Below are 13,862 nucleotides of genomic sequence, written 5' to 3'. Positions count from 1 at the left end.
TAGCTGGATGTCAATGTTAGTTTATCGTGCGCAAAATCCAAGATCTAACATTATTGAAGAAATCAGCAGCACAATTGGGAAAGAACTTGGACTTGATGAACTGAATAAAGAAGATGTGAGAAACTTGCTCGATTCCCATTCAGAACAATTAAGCGAGAATGATCTCCTTCAATAGAAGAACAGCGTGCATATGAAGAAGAAAAGGAACGCGAACATGACGAGAATGTTACAACTAAGAAGCTAACTGCAAAAGAACTTGAGCTCGTTTTGATTCACATTGAGAATGCTGAGGAAATTTTGTCTGATGCTGATCCTGATATGGAACGAAGCTTCGTAGTCCGCTGAAATCTTGATAAAGCGATCGCCAACTATTGCGAATTGCATGACAAGATGAAAAATTCGAGCACAATTCAAACATTTTTACTTAATTTTTTTTATAAAAAAAACATCTCAATCAAATGTTTAGACATTAAATAAACATTTAAGCAATTGATTTTTATTAACTTTGATAATTTTATCCTCTAATATAGCTTATACTTTACTTAATTTTTTTTCCAAATTTACGCTAACTGATGGACGAATTATAATTATTCGTATTGTTTATTGCATTCGCTTAACGCGATTTCGCTAAGCGCGCATTAATTGATGGATTAATTAATCGCGTTAAGCGAAGTTTTCTCATATTCGTATGTTGGGCGTATTCGGAATTTGTAATTAGTTAGTAGACAAATGGGCTAATAGGCTCGTTTGGCTGGAAAAGGAAGCCAGATTAGAGGCTAGTGAAGCCATTGATGTGTTGTGTTGTGTTCATCTCGGGAAAGGTTAGAGGTGAATTTGAGACAAGAAGAGACATATCTGATCAGATCTGTTTATCCTCCCACCATGAAAGAATGGTGCGTGTTTTTTTTTGTTTGTTTTTTTTCATTTTGCAGAATGAACGAACGAAGAGGAAAAAAAACTGCCCTGTGAATCTGTTAGTGTTGATTAGCCACCGAATGCTAATGCTGTTATTGTCATTGCTAATTGGAATTACAGCAAGAGGCCAATGCTCTGTTAATGATGATTGATGTTTCTGGTCCAATCTGAGTGAGGGGAAAAAAAAGCTGTAAGAAATCGGCATTTTCCTTTGAAATGCTGATTTCAAATTTCGTACGGACGCTCCACAGCAGTGGCGGTTGGTGGCTTGAAATCGTGGGCTGCAACTTTCGAAATATACATACACACTGTAATTACAGTGTATACGTGTTTGGATAAAATATCAAAATTATGGTAAAAATTAAAAAAGAAATTAAACATGAAAAATATTGTTTATTATCGATAAAGTTATAGTTTAGTATAATTCAAAATTACTTAAAAAGTACGATAACAAATGTTATGTCTTTAATTGTAATGTCCAAATATTTAAAGAGACGGAGTAAACACGATAAGCACTACGAAGACTCTACTACTGGCGCAAACTGCATATAAACAACAGTGGAACTGGGCGACGGACAGTGCCGCATTACTTTAATAGCTCGCATCTCACTATGATGCATGCGCGCGTAGCAATATTGCACTGGGGAAAGCACAGTGTCGCTAGCGTCCATCGCCTTCCTAAGTGCTACAAGATGGATTTTTATTATTTTTTTTACAAAATAAGAGAATTGTAGAGGATTGTTGATGATAAAATTAAATATTACAAGCAAATATAAATAAATTAATAAATATATTTATGCATCGAGAAAAATTGGGGGTGCTGCTGTTCCGCAGTGCCTATGCATGAACTGCCCCTGCTCCACAGGAAATGCAGTTGCAGTGTCTCTGAACGTATCAGCTGTTAGTAGACGTAAAGTAAAGCCAGAACAAAAGAAATACTCCAATTTCTTGGATGCTGAAAAGTCAAGTTTGTAACCTGTTTACCAAGAAAGACAGTGTTAGAGTTATGCCATGAAGAGAACACTTATCTTGTTCAGAGATCTGGTAGTTGCACTTAATGTTTCCAAAAATGGTACCATGAGGACAGCTTTATCTTTAGGGATAGCATCAATGTAACCACACCATTTGCACCTGGTGGCCTTGTCAGAAGACGATTTTCTACAATTCCTACTTTCAAAGTTTTGTATTTGTTGGTGGTTATTCAACATCTTTTGCAGACATAGAACGATGCGAGTTACTGTTTCAAATGACTTACGTCCCCTCCCCTTGTTTAACAACAAAACTACCTTAGCACATCTATTGATAAATCAGGCTTGGAGAATTGATGGGAATTTTCTGAAGTGTGGAATGATGGCATTCATTCGTGAAGAATATTTTGGTCTGCATAATCATTTGGTTGAACAGACATGTCACAGTGCAGTGATTTTTGTTGTTAAACTAGTTCAACTCCCCCCCCCCCATACACACACATATACAATTAGGCAGTATACTTTTTATTGGAAAAATGAAAATAGTAATTCCTGGACAAAGATCTTTATAAGCCATTGGGTGCCTCCATAGTTGACGAGCAGAGACAAGCAAGTTATTGTTCCTCTGTATCGAGCCTTGATAAGACTCCGTCTACTACTGTGCCCAGATCTGGGCGCCAGGGTTTCTTCTTGATGGGGAGGAGGTTGAGAGGATCCAGAGACGAGTGACCAAGATGATAGCTGGTCTATGGAATGAACCTTATGAGAACAGGTTGAAGATTTGTGGGTTGCAGAAATTGGTTGATAGGCGGGAAAAGGGTGATATGATTGAGACATTCAAATTACTGAAGGGTTTTTATAAGATTAATTCAGAGGATATTTTTCAGAACAGGACTGGTGGTGGGAGAACTAGGGGACATCTATGGAAGCTGGGCAAGAATGTGGTTAGCAAGGGTGTTAGAGCTAGGTTTTTTACTTGAAGAGTGGTGAATGAGTGGAATATGCTGTCTGAGTCTGTTGTGGGTGCTACGACCGTGAATGAGTTCATGGCAAAGTATGATAGATACTGTATGGATGTTAATAGATGTTTAGGGCCTCCCTCGACGGGTCTAAGGACTCCTTGGAGTTGCCCGTAATAATAATAATAATAATAATAATAATAATAATAATAATAATAATAATAATAATAATAATAATAGTTCAGTTAGTTTCCATGATGCTCTTCGGTTTGAAAAGACCTTGGTTCGAATTCCTCTAGGACGTCAAGAACCTTTATCAGGACTTAGAAGAGGAAACGACATAGCGGGCCTCATACGGAAGTAGATGAGTTTTTTCTCTAGGAAAAGCCTGGTTTTCCGTCTGCCAAAACAGGCCAGAATAGCATATACATTTTACATACAAAATATACTATAGAAATAGGACTAACTACCCAATGCCTATAGTTTATTCCAGGATAACGATTACGAATTCCAAGGGGGCTATGAAAGTTGTGGGCGCGTAATGGTCTACTGATAGGAAGATCGTAAGATAAGAAGAAGAATTTTAGGCTGTTATTTGTGATAACTGGTCTCGGTTTGGCTTACTTACATTAACCACATAGTTTGCCTAATTTTTTCTTTGACTTAAAAAGGCCAACCGACACAACTCAACAAATTTTCATAGCGCTCCTAAATACCCAATTTCATTAAATTCAGTTAATAATCCCTCAGCCAGTGGAGAAGTGTTCATGTCAGTTAGAATCGTTTTGCCAAAATTCCCCAACAAAAATGTGCAGATTGAAATCAGAACTGAACTTCGTGGATGTTCTTATTTATGCGCTAAATATATTTTATTAAAATTCATCCAGTCAAGATGAAATTATTATTGCCGTACAGAATTTCGAATGTTTTACCGGTTGTTCTTCTACAAATATTCGATTGAAAAAAAGCTCGACTTTTATGTCGATCCCATATTCCGAATTGCACTAAAATATGTCAAGCCAGCGTCGTTTGGAATATTTTATAAGTGCTTAGTTGTGAAACCCACCAAAAAAATTTACACGATTTGTTTTAAGCTGGCGAAATATATTTTCTTCGAACAGGCGAGATAGCTCCTGTTTTTTAGCCGATCCTGTCGGAATCATACATCTTAAAGGAAATTTTAACCTCACATGAAGAATAAAATTAAACTCCCAATCTTTTTTTTTTTTTTTTTTTTTTTACATAGAAACTCGGAAAAGGGATTCCCTAATAATAAAAGTTGCAATAACTGAAATAAAAAAATTAGAATTTTTTTTCTAATAGATAACAAGGAAAAACCCAGGTGGCGCATGACTTAAATTATAACTAATACACAATACTCATCGCCTACATTAAGTTTAGCAATAAAAAATTAGAATTTTTTTTCCTAATAGATAACGAGGAAGAACCCAGGTGGCGCATGACTTAATTATAACTAATACACAATACTCATCGCCTACATTAAGTTTAGGTAAGTTCAGTACAGGTTATATGAAATAATCAATAAAATTGCTAGATTGCTGTTATGTAAATGCTAAATGAAGTATAAATAACTATTATTTATAACAAAGGTTGTTTATTCTAGATTATATTAAATATATATAGATGAGAGACAATACTCACTTTATTGTTCTTTCTTTGTTCAATAACACTTTTCTTGAGGATTGTAGGCTTCTTGATGAATTACTTGTGTTATTTAAAAAAAACCTAGAGAAATCTTTACCAGATAAAATAAAGACCGTTTCATTTTGCGCTACATTTCGACTATAGTCAATCGTTGGAAGCTCTCTGCTATCAAACTGTAATAATGAATTACAAATCATTAGTCCTACAATCATCAGTCGTCTGCCTGCCATTTGGGAGGTTTGTTGCGATGATCCAAATAGTCTGTCACTGTTCAACGTTTTAATTGCAATTACTGGCCATGTCCGGGAAAATGAATCACTGAACTGTCTCGCCAGGTCATTAAATTTATGAAAGGATTTCCTGGTTCTTTATATGCTTCGATAATACATATTACAGTAGTTAATAATTGTAATGGCTAAATCAACACAAGTATATCATAGCTATCGTCTACATTAATGCACTTCAAGTTCTAAAACTAACTACGTTAAACACAAGCGTACCTTGCTTGTAGACTCGGAGGACGCTTAACTGTCCATGACTTCAAACGCCCACCAGTAAAGCTTTAAATGAGTACCGAGACGATCCCATGGGTTGCGTCAATTTTTGTTCTAGTGCGCCGACAGCTCTTCCGGTGGGACTAAACAGATCTTACTTTCTTGCTTCTATCCATCCTTCCCCGCTGGTTTCCAAAATTAGAAAACGTGTGAAAGGGAATGGGTCCTTTCTCCTTTTTTTTTTTTTTTTTTTTTAAATCAACACTAACCTGTCAAGAAACCATATGCGAAGAGAGTAGTGATGTGCTATTCCATTCATTAGCTCCAGGAAAAAATAAATAAGTAAAGTTGCTTTAAGATTATACCCAGTGAAAGCTTTACCTAGTTTATATTCTCTTGCGATTCAAATTTCATTCATTCATAAAATAACAGTGGTTTATGGGTCACAACATGAATTAATGTTTATATAGTTAAAATAAAAGTTCAAAAAAATTATTTTATTCTCTTATCCTGCTTTAAAAAGTGAAAGCTACCATATACAACTTTGCAGACGATAATCTACCCTTTTTTTTTCCTCATCTCCTTCTTCCATCAAAGGTGGCGCTGCGGTAATAGTGTATGACACGCACTCCCAAGAAATATCAGTTGTATCAAGAGAAAAAAATAATAAATAAAAATAAATAAATAGTCAATTTCATTAGGTAAGGTTCCTATTTAAAATGCGGAAAGACCCATGCGACTGTTTTAAATATCAATCCGTTAATTACTGTCTTCCGTAATTTATAACAAAAGAAACCGATTACGTAGCCAAAAAAAAAAAAAAAAACCCTACTTTGTACGATAACACTCACCACTACTGACTTTGAGTACCAAATGAATATAATTAACATAAAATGAGCCTGATAAAGTAAAACTACTGTTAGCTTAATTAACAAGCAAATATTGTACTTTTTTTAACAACACGATATTTTTTCTCCAACGCAAACACAACTCATGATACAGCTAAAAAAATTTTTCCACAGAAACTAAAAAGATGACTAATGGTAAAGCGATTAAATGCTCGGTTAAATATCCGAATAGCTTTTTTGCATTAAAGTAATCATACTTTGCGGAAATACTTTATAAACAGAGTGAAACGCATTTAAATCACTAATATATGAGGAAAATACACAGAAATTAATCGATAATAATAATAATAATAATAATAATAATAATAATAATAATAATAATAATAATAACAAAAAGCAGTGGTTAAATTCTAAATGAATAAGTTTCGGGGCCTTATACAAAATAACCAAATTTATTTACCTTTGAATGCTATCCGGGGATGCTTCAAACCTCCCCGTCCCTTTCATTATGCGTTCGTAATCAGGCGACTGTTGATTTTTTTTTTTACTTTATATACTCATTCAAAACTGTAAACAGTTGTTGAATAATAACACACAATAATGTTGGCATAATTACCGTAAAGTGAGAAAAGTCCAAAACAGAAAAATGTTCCGGGTTCGTTGAATAAAAAAGTTCCTGGCGCGGGCCCCGGAGATCCCCGGCTGAATTTAACCACTGATAAAAAGCCCTGGTCACATTTCGTTTGGCGTCAATTATTCTTACTTCGAAGAAATTAAAAATACGTACGTAATAAAAAAAAAAATTTAAAAAAAAGCTTGGACTCCGGCTGGTTCGTTTGTACTTATTTTTACTAATGTTTAATTTATTTAGAAGCAGTTAATGCCATTTAATTAAAATACCACTACGGATAAAATTATTTTTTCAAACTTTGTAGATTCGAAACTAACTTATGCGTTGAAGCTGCAAGCATCGTTCGTTTGGTTAAATAATAAATTGAATGTACAATCGTTCTAATAAAATAAGCATTAACGTTAGAGGTGATTTGGGGTTTTGCTGTTTAAATAGGAATATGGTTAGTGAATGCATTAATGATTTATGTTATATTAAACTTGGACAAACACCATCTTATCTGTTACTGTGACTTTATTGCATCAGAAAACGAGTGCAAAATATTTCTGTTTTCACCAAAGTCGTTCTAGACGAATGGATTGGTTTGACTAAAATTTACGATCAAAGCATGTTGGTGCTTAGGCATGATTATTAATTACGTGTGCGTTATTCGGACCTGTTCGCCTGTTTTGGGGGATCAAAACACGCGTTTCTGGAGGAAGAAAAGCAATCCAACGATTGGCACTTTCACTAGAAAAGCTCTTAAAACGTTTTCTGCGTCCTAGGCCAGACTCGAACTCAGGCTTTCCAACCAAAAGTGCATCAAAACCGGCCACTCAATTAGAAACCATTACACATATGTACGTAAACACTTACGCAGCGTATATGCAAAATACCTATGGTCACGTGCATAACCATGTGTTCTAGGCAACTATTTAAGAATGTTGCTGGTCAGTAATCGTCAATAATGTTGATCAATGGAAAAAGAAAAGGATCTTTCGGAATTGGATAAAGGATTTATTGTGGGTGTCCGTCTGACTGGAGCCACAGTTTTGAAAACAGCAGAACTGACTGGTTTCTCAAAAGGTGAGATATCCCAGGTTTTTAATGAGTGGAAAAATAACCCACATTGCTTGTCTAAGAGGCGTACCTGTGGTCCTAAGACAGTCTGTCAGGAACGAGATCGCCGTTGTCTGAGAAGGCTTGTAAGACAAACAGAACTTCTTGGGTGCAGCAATTGTCCAAAACACCGAACTATGCTCAGGGAATTGAAAAGGATCGGTATCGGCAGTCGCATGCCTATATGGAAACCACTGATTTCTGCGAAGAACGGAAACTTCGTCTACACTGGTGTTAGGAACACCGTGACTGGACACTGCAAAACTGGATAAAAGTCATGTGGTACAACGAGTCAGGGTACACTTGGTTCTGCACTGTATGGTAGGCAGGAAGTTTGCCAGGTGCCCCATGAAGGAATGAACCTAGTTTGACTTGTAAACACAACTGGAGTTCTGGTGTGGGGCATGTTCTGTTTGTACTGAATGGGTCCCCTGATATTGCTGGAAGATGGAGTGTCCTCCAAAGAATATCTGAACATTGTTTCTGATCAAGTCCATCCTGCAATTTTGACTTTTAATCCAGCAGGTGATAGTTGTTTCATGGACGACAATGGTACTGTCCATCTCGCAAGAATTGTCCAGCAGTGGTTCAGCGAGCATGACAGCGACTTCCACCATCTTCCCTGGTCACCATAAATTCCAGATCTAAACCTCATTGAGAATGTATGGGACATGTTAGAAAAACAGATCAGGGAGCAAAGTTCTCTTCCTTGAAATATGAACCAGTTAAAGGACTATCTTGTGGACGCCTGGTATGTTGTAGACTTAGATGTAATCAAACACCTTGTGGAATATATGCTAAACTGCACATGTGCTGTAAAAGGAGGTCCAATATGATATTAAATAAAAGTTTCTATTCAGTCGCCGATATGTGCAGAATGAATGTTTTAACCCATCCTCAGTCCTCACTCCTGTCTTTTCTGTAGTTTGTGTATATATTAGATAGTGTGTTCGTCCTAAAGTCGACAGGCTGTCACTGAAGTAAGTGAAATAAATAAACCGTCGTTCTTAAAAATAGGAGTGACGTGTGCACACGTGTGTAATTATATAAGTTTAAAATAATAAAAATAAATTCCGAAAAAAGAGGGGAATATTTTAAAAACATTTGTGGCCAATAACACATATCAGATGAAAAAATGGCAATAAAATCCACAGAAATATTCTTGGATTCGTTGACAATTTGATGATAAGATGTTCAAAATTGAAATGTTAACTATGTACTTATAATACAAAAATATGCATCAGGTTTTATTTTAACACAGTGTGATATCAAATTACATAAATATTATGATTCGATGCTGGAATGTGTCCTCGTCGGCTTGACTTTCAAAAGTAACTGATATATATATATATATATATATATATATATATATATATATATATATATATTAGGATAACCAAGCAATTTTATATGCTTGGTTATTTTAGCACCTAATCCCAAGTATGCAAACAATTAAGTTTGCGCCTGAAACAAAGTTCAAGTCTAAAGATGGTACAACACCAGGGCAACTCATTGTAAAGGTGGGTAAAGCTTTGATCACTATTCTTAGTATTTTCCCATAATGTAAAGCACATCTCACTAGAAGATGTATATATACTGCAATGCATTATGGGTGGGGTCACTACCCAGACCGGTTTCAACCTTTTTTGAGGTCTCCTCAGTGAGTAGCTAGACCCTAAATACCAAGGTTTTAGTAATACAAAGCCTTATCAACTTTACCTATATAAGTTGCAACAAGGTGTATTAAGTTTTAATAAAAATCTCTGGAGGAGATATTGATGGGAATAAATTTTTAACTTGGGTATATTGTATATTAGGATAACCAAGCAATTTTATATGCTTGGTTATTTTAGCACCTAATCCCAAGTATGCAAACAATTAAGTTTGCGCCTGAAACAAAGTTCAAGTCTAAAGATGGTACAACACCAGGGCAACTCATTGTAAAGGTGGGTAAAGCTTTGATCACTATTCTTAGTATTTTCCCATAATGTAAAGCACATCTCACTAGAAGATGTATACTGCAATGCATTATGGGTGGGGTCACTACCCAGACCGGTTTCAACCTTTTTTGAGGTCTCCTCAGTGAGTAGCTAGACCCTAAATACCAAGGTTTTAGTAATACAAAGCCTTATCAACTTTACCTATATAAGTTGCAACAAGGTGTATTAAGTTTTAATAAAAATCTCTGGAGGAGATATTGATGGGAATAAATTTAAAGGCGCAAACTTAATTGTTTGCATACTTGGGATTAGGTGCTAAAATAACCAAGCATATAAAATTGCTTGGTTATCCTAATATACAATATACCCAAGTTAAAAATTTATTCCCATCAATATCTCCTCCAGAGATTTTTATTAAAACTTAATACACCTTGTTGCAACTTATATAGGTAAAGTTGATAAGGCTTTGTATTACTAAAACCTTGGTATTTAGGGTCTAGCTACTCACTGAGGAGACCTCAAAAAAGGTTGAAACCGGTCTGGGTAGTGACCCCACCCATAATGCATTGCAGTATACATCTTCTAGTGAGATGTGCTTTACATTATGGGAAAATACTAAGAATAGTGATCAAAGCTTTACCCACCTTTACAATGAGTTGCCCTGGTGTTGTACCATCTTTAGACTTGAACTTTGTTTCAGGCGCAAACTTAATTGTTTGCATACTTGGGATTAGGTGCTAAAATAACCAAGCATATAAAATTGCTTGGTTATCCTAATATACAATATACCCAAGTTAAAAATTTATTCCCATCAATATCTCCTCCAGAGATTTTTATTAAAACTTAATACACCTTGTTGCAACTTATATAGGTAAAGTTGATAAGGCTTTGTATTACTAAAACCTTGGTATTTAGGGTCTAGCTACTCACTGAGGAGACCTCAAAAAAGGTTGAAACCGGTCTGGGTAGTGACCCCACCCATAATGCATTGCAGTATACATCTTCTAGTGAGATGTGCTTTACATTATGGGAAAATACTAAGAATAGTGATCAAAGCTTTACCCACCTTTACAATGAGTTGCCCTGGTGTTGTACCATCTTTAGACTTGAACTTTGTTTCAGGCGCAAACTTAATTGTTTGCATACTTGGGATTAGGTGCTAAAATAACCAAGCATATAAAATTGCTTGGTTATCCTAATATACAATATACCCAAGTTAAAAATTTATTCCCATATATATATATATATATATATATATATATATATATATATATATATATATATATTCTCAGATCGGATTAAAATTGTTAAAGAAACACCGGTTGGATATCTTTAATATCTGTAAGGTTTAGATCGTAAGCGTGGCATTTTTACAGTTTGCCTCGCAGCGAGAGAATCGCACATTTCACTGTAATGTGTCTGTTTACCATCGTATTCCTTTCTTAATAATATTCTATACTTGTTTTTAAGGCTCGTTTGGTTTTTTTAAGCAATAAATCATTGGTCACACGTCTTATCAGGATGCACTTTTCTCACCAAAAGTTGCTGCTAGATATCCAAATGGTTTATCTAGGCGCATCCATACGTTCTTTAAGAGCTCAGCTTGCTTTGTGGATGACTTCAGAAACATGGTAATCTTCACCTTAGTTTGTCTCATGCTATTTTACGAGTTGTTCGATTTATGTATACATTTAAAAATAAATAAAAATAAACTTTTGTAACTTAAAGTCTTTGCTTCCTATTTGAATTTTTTTTAAAAAAAAAATCGGGAGTTTAGTTAATTGTTTTAATTTTGTGGTTTACTAGTCAGTATATTTTTCAAAAAAAGAAAAAATGGAAATGTTAAGAACAATGACAAAGTCCTTAAACTCAACCAGTTAGTACAACATCAAGGCATTTAAATTTGCGTGTCACCAACTCATACATGTAAAATTACACCACTCTTAAGTTAATGACATGCAAATTGGCCGATTAAAGTTGAAAACAGTTTAAAGTACCATGATAATGAAAACTCTTTCGTCAGAGAACAATTAAATCAAACTGCTGCATATGAAGCTACGCTATAAAAACTGCAGAAATTTAGTTGATATGTACTGCGCAAATTGAGTAAACAAAATGTGTTAATAAATATAAAAGAAAAGAAAAAACAAAAAAAAAGTTATTTGCATAGTAAAATACATAAATTTATTTTACAAATAATCAAGAATTTCTATTACATTTAAAACGAAACAAACCATTATTCACAATGAACTTTTGTCAGTTCATTCTGAATGATGATCATAATTGAAAATGCCAGTTCTTTTTTTTTTTTTTTTTTTTTTTGTGATAGTACGAGAGTCGCACTTCCAGTATGTGGGCGGAGGGTTAACAACCTAAAATAGAACTCTCGCATGTATTACGTCAACGATAAGTTTTCTTTTGTTGTCTTGTAGTTCTTCCATTCTGACCGGCAGCGAGTTGATTACCACGGCCCTCCGACCTCAACTGCTAATAGATGAACAGGCTCCCTACAATGACTGCAATTTGTTTTGGAGAAGTTCTAGACAGATCAATTATAAACTGATTCCACAGTACGGAGAATAACATATTGTATGTCTTCTATGGGAACGTAAATTATCTTGTTTACATCGAAACAGAAAATAACTTTGTACTAAATCATAACAGAACCTCAATTAGCCATACACTGTATAACATTGTAAATATTTACGATAAAAGTTTAGGCGTGATATTTCTGAATTAATAAAATACGGATCAATAAAAGAGTGAGAGTTTTCCGAAAAGCAGTTATTTACGAACGAGCAAATATAGAAAGTATAATAGGCTACAGTGCGGCTCGTGCATAGACATAGCGGAACTGCAGCACCCCCAATTTTTCTCGCTACATAAATATATTTATTAATTTATTTATATTTACTTGTAATATTTAATTTTATCATCAACAATCCTATACAATTCTCTTATTTTGTATAAAAAATAATAAAAATCCATCTTGTAGCACTTAGGAGGGCGAAGGACGCTAGCAGCATTGTGTTTACCATATTGCTACGCGAGCAAGCATATGTACGTCATAATGAGATGCGAGCTATTAGCGTAATACGGCACTGTCCGTCGCGCACTTCCGCTGTTGTTTATATGCAGTTTGCGCCAGTAGTAGGATTTTATTTTTAAGTAATTTTGAATTCTACTAAACTGTATAATTTTATCGATAATAAACAATATTTTTTTGTTCAATTTTTTTTTTTAATTTTTACATAATTTTGATATTTTATCCAAACACGTATACACGGTACTTACAGCGTGTATGTATATTTCGAAAGTTGCAGCACCCCCACGATTTCAAGCCACGAGCCGCCACTGATAAGTTAGACCAGTGTTTCTCAAACTTCAGATATCCGCGTACCCCTTCTTAAATTTTCATTATTACCAAGTACCCCCTAATTAATTAATTTAAAAATGAATGCATTAATTAATTAATTAATTAATTAATTACCATTAATAAATCAATTTAAAATATTACTTAAATTAAATATCTATTTTATTTGAATTTATATGTTCATGTAAACAAAAATTTTGATTTATTTTTAAATTTTTAAATTCTCTAGAGATGTCAGACGACACACTCTTATCATTTCATTTGATCCAGATGCAATATCAACGTTTTCTTGTTGCTTACAGTTGTATTTGCTATATTGCTCTCTTTTGGGGGTTTTATAAATCCAATCTTTAACCAATGATCCATACGTAAGAATTTGAAAACTAAAAAAAAAATACTGTATTTACTCGAATATAGCTCTAAATTTTTTCTCAAAATTAAAGCTAAAAAATCGTGTTCGAGATATTTGCGGGAATTTTCGGAAACTAAAGTTTTCAGAAAAAAACTGAAAATGGTGCGACTTAGCAAGAAGCTCCTACTCGCTATCACTACTTTTGGCATCGAGAACAGTTCCTTTGTGTGCATCGTCAAAGTCATCTACCCAAATAGTGTCATCTTCTTTCCCATTATTTCAAGCAAATATTACCAGTAATTTACAAGACTTGAGATACATAGAGCAGCGAAGGCCTGCATATGATTGGTGCGGTATTAACAAAAGATCGCGCGAACCAAAGACAAATTAGCATTTCAACAGTTGAGTTGAAATGCTAATTCCCTTCAACCGAATTCCATAATATCTGAAACACATTCACTCTATATTTTTTAGTTTTAACACGTTAACGGCGGGGTGATATCAAGCAAAACCATATGTTCCACCGGCAACGTATGGTTTTGCTTGGTCTATACAGCAGTTTCTGTTGGAGAGGGGGTGTGATTCATTAGTTAGTGCCGTTTTATCCCGGTTGTCTCTA

Source organism: Typopeltis vanoorti, chromosome 10 (genome assembly GCF_054136105.1).
Source record: "Typopeltis vanoorti isolate ZY-2024b chromosome 10, IOZ_Tvanoo_1.0, whole genome shotgun sequence".
Taxonomy (NCBI): Eukaryota; Metazoa; Arthropoda; class Arachnida; order Uropygi; family Thelyphonidae; genus Typopeltis; species Typopeltis vanoorti.
This window is presented reverse-complemented; position numbering follows the sequence as displayed.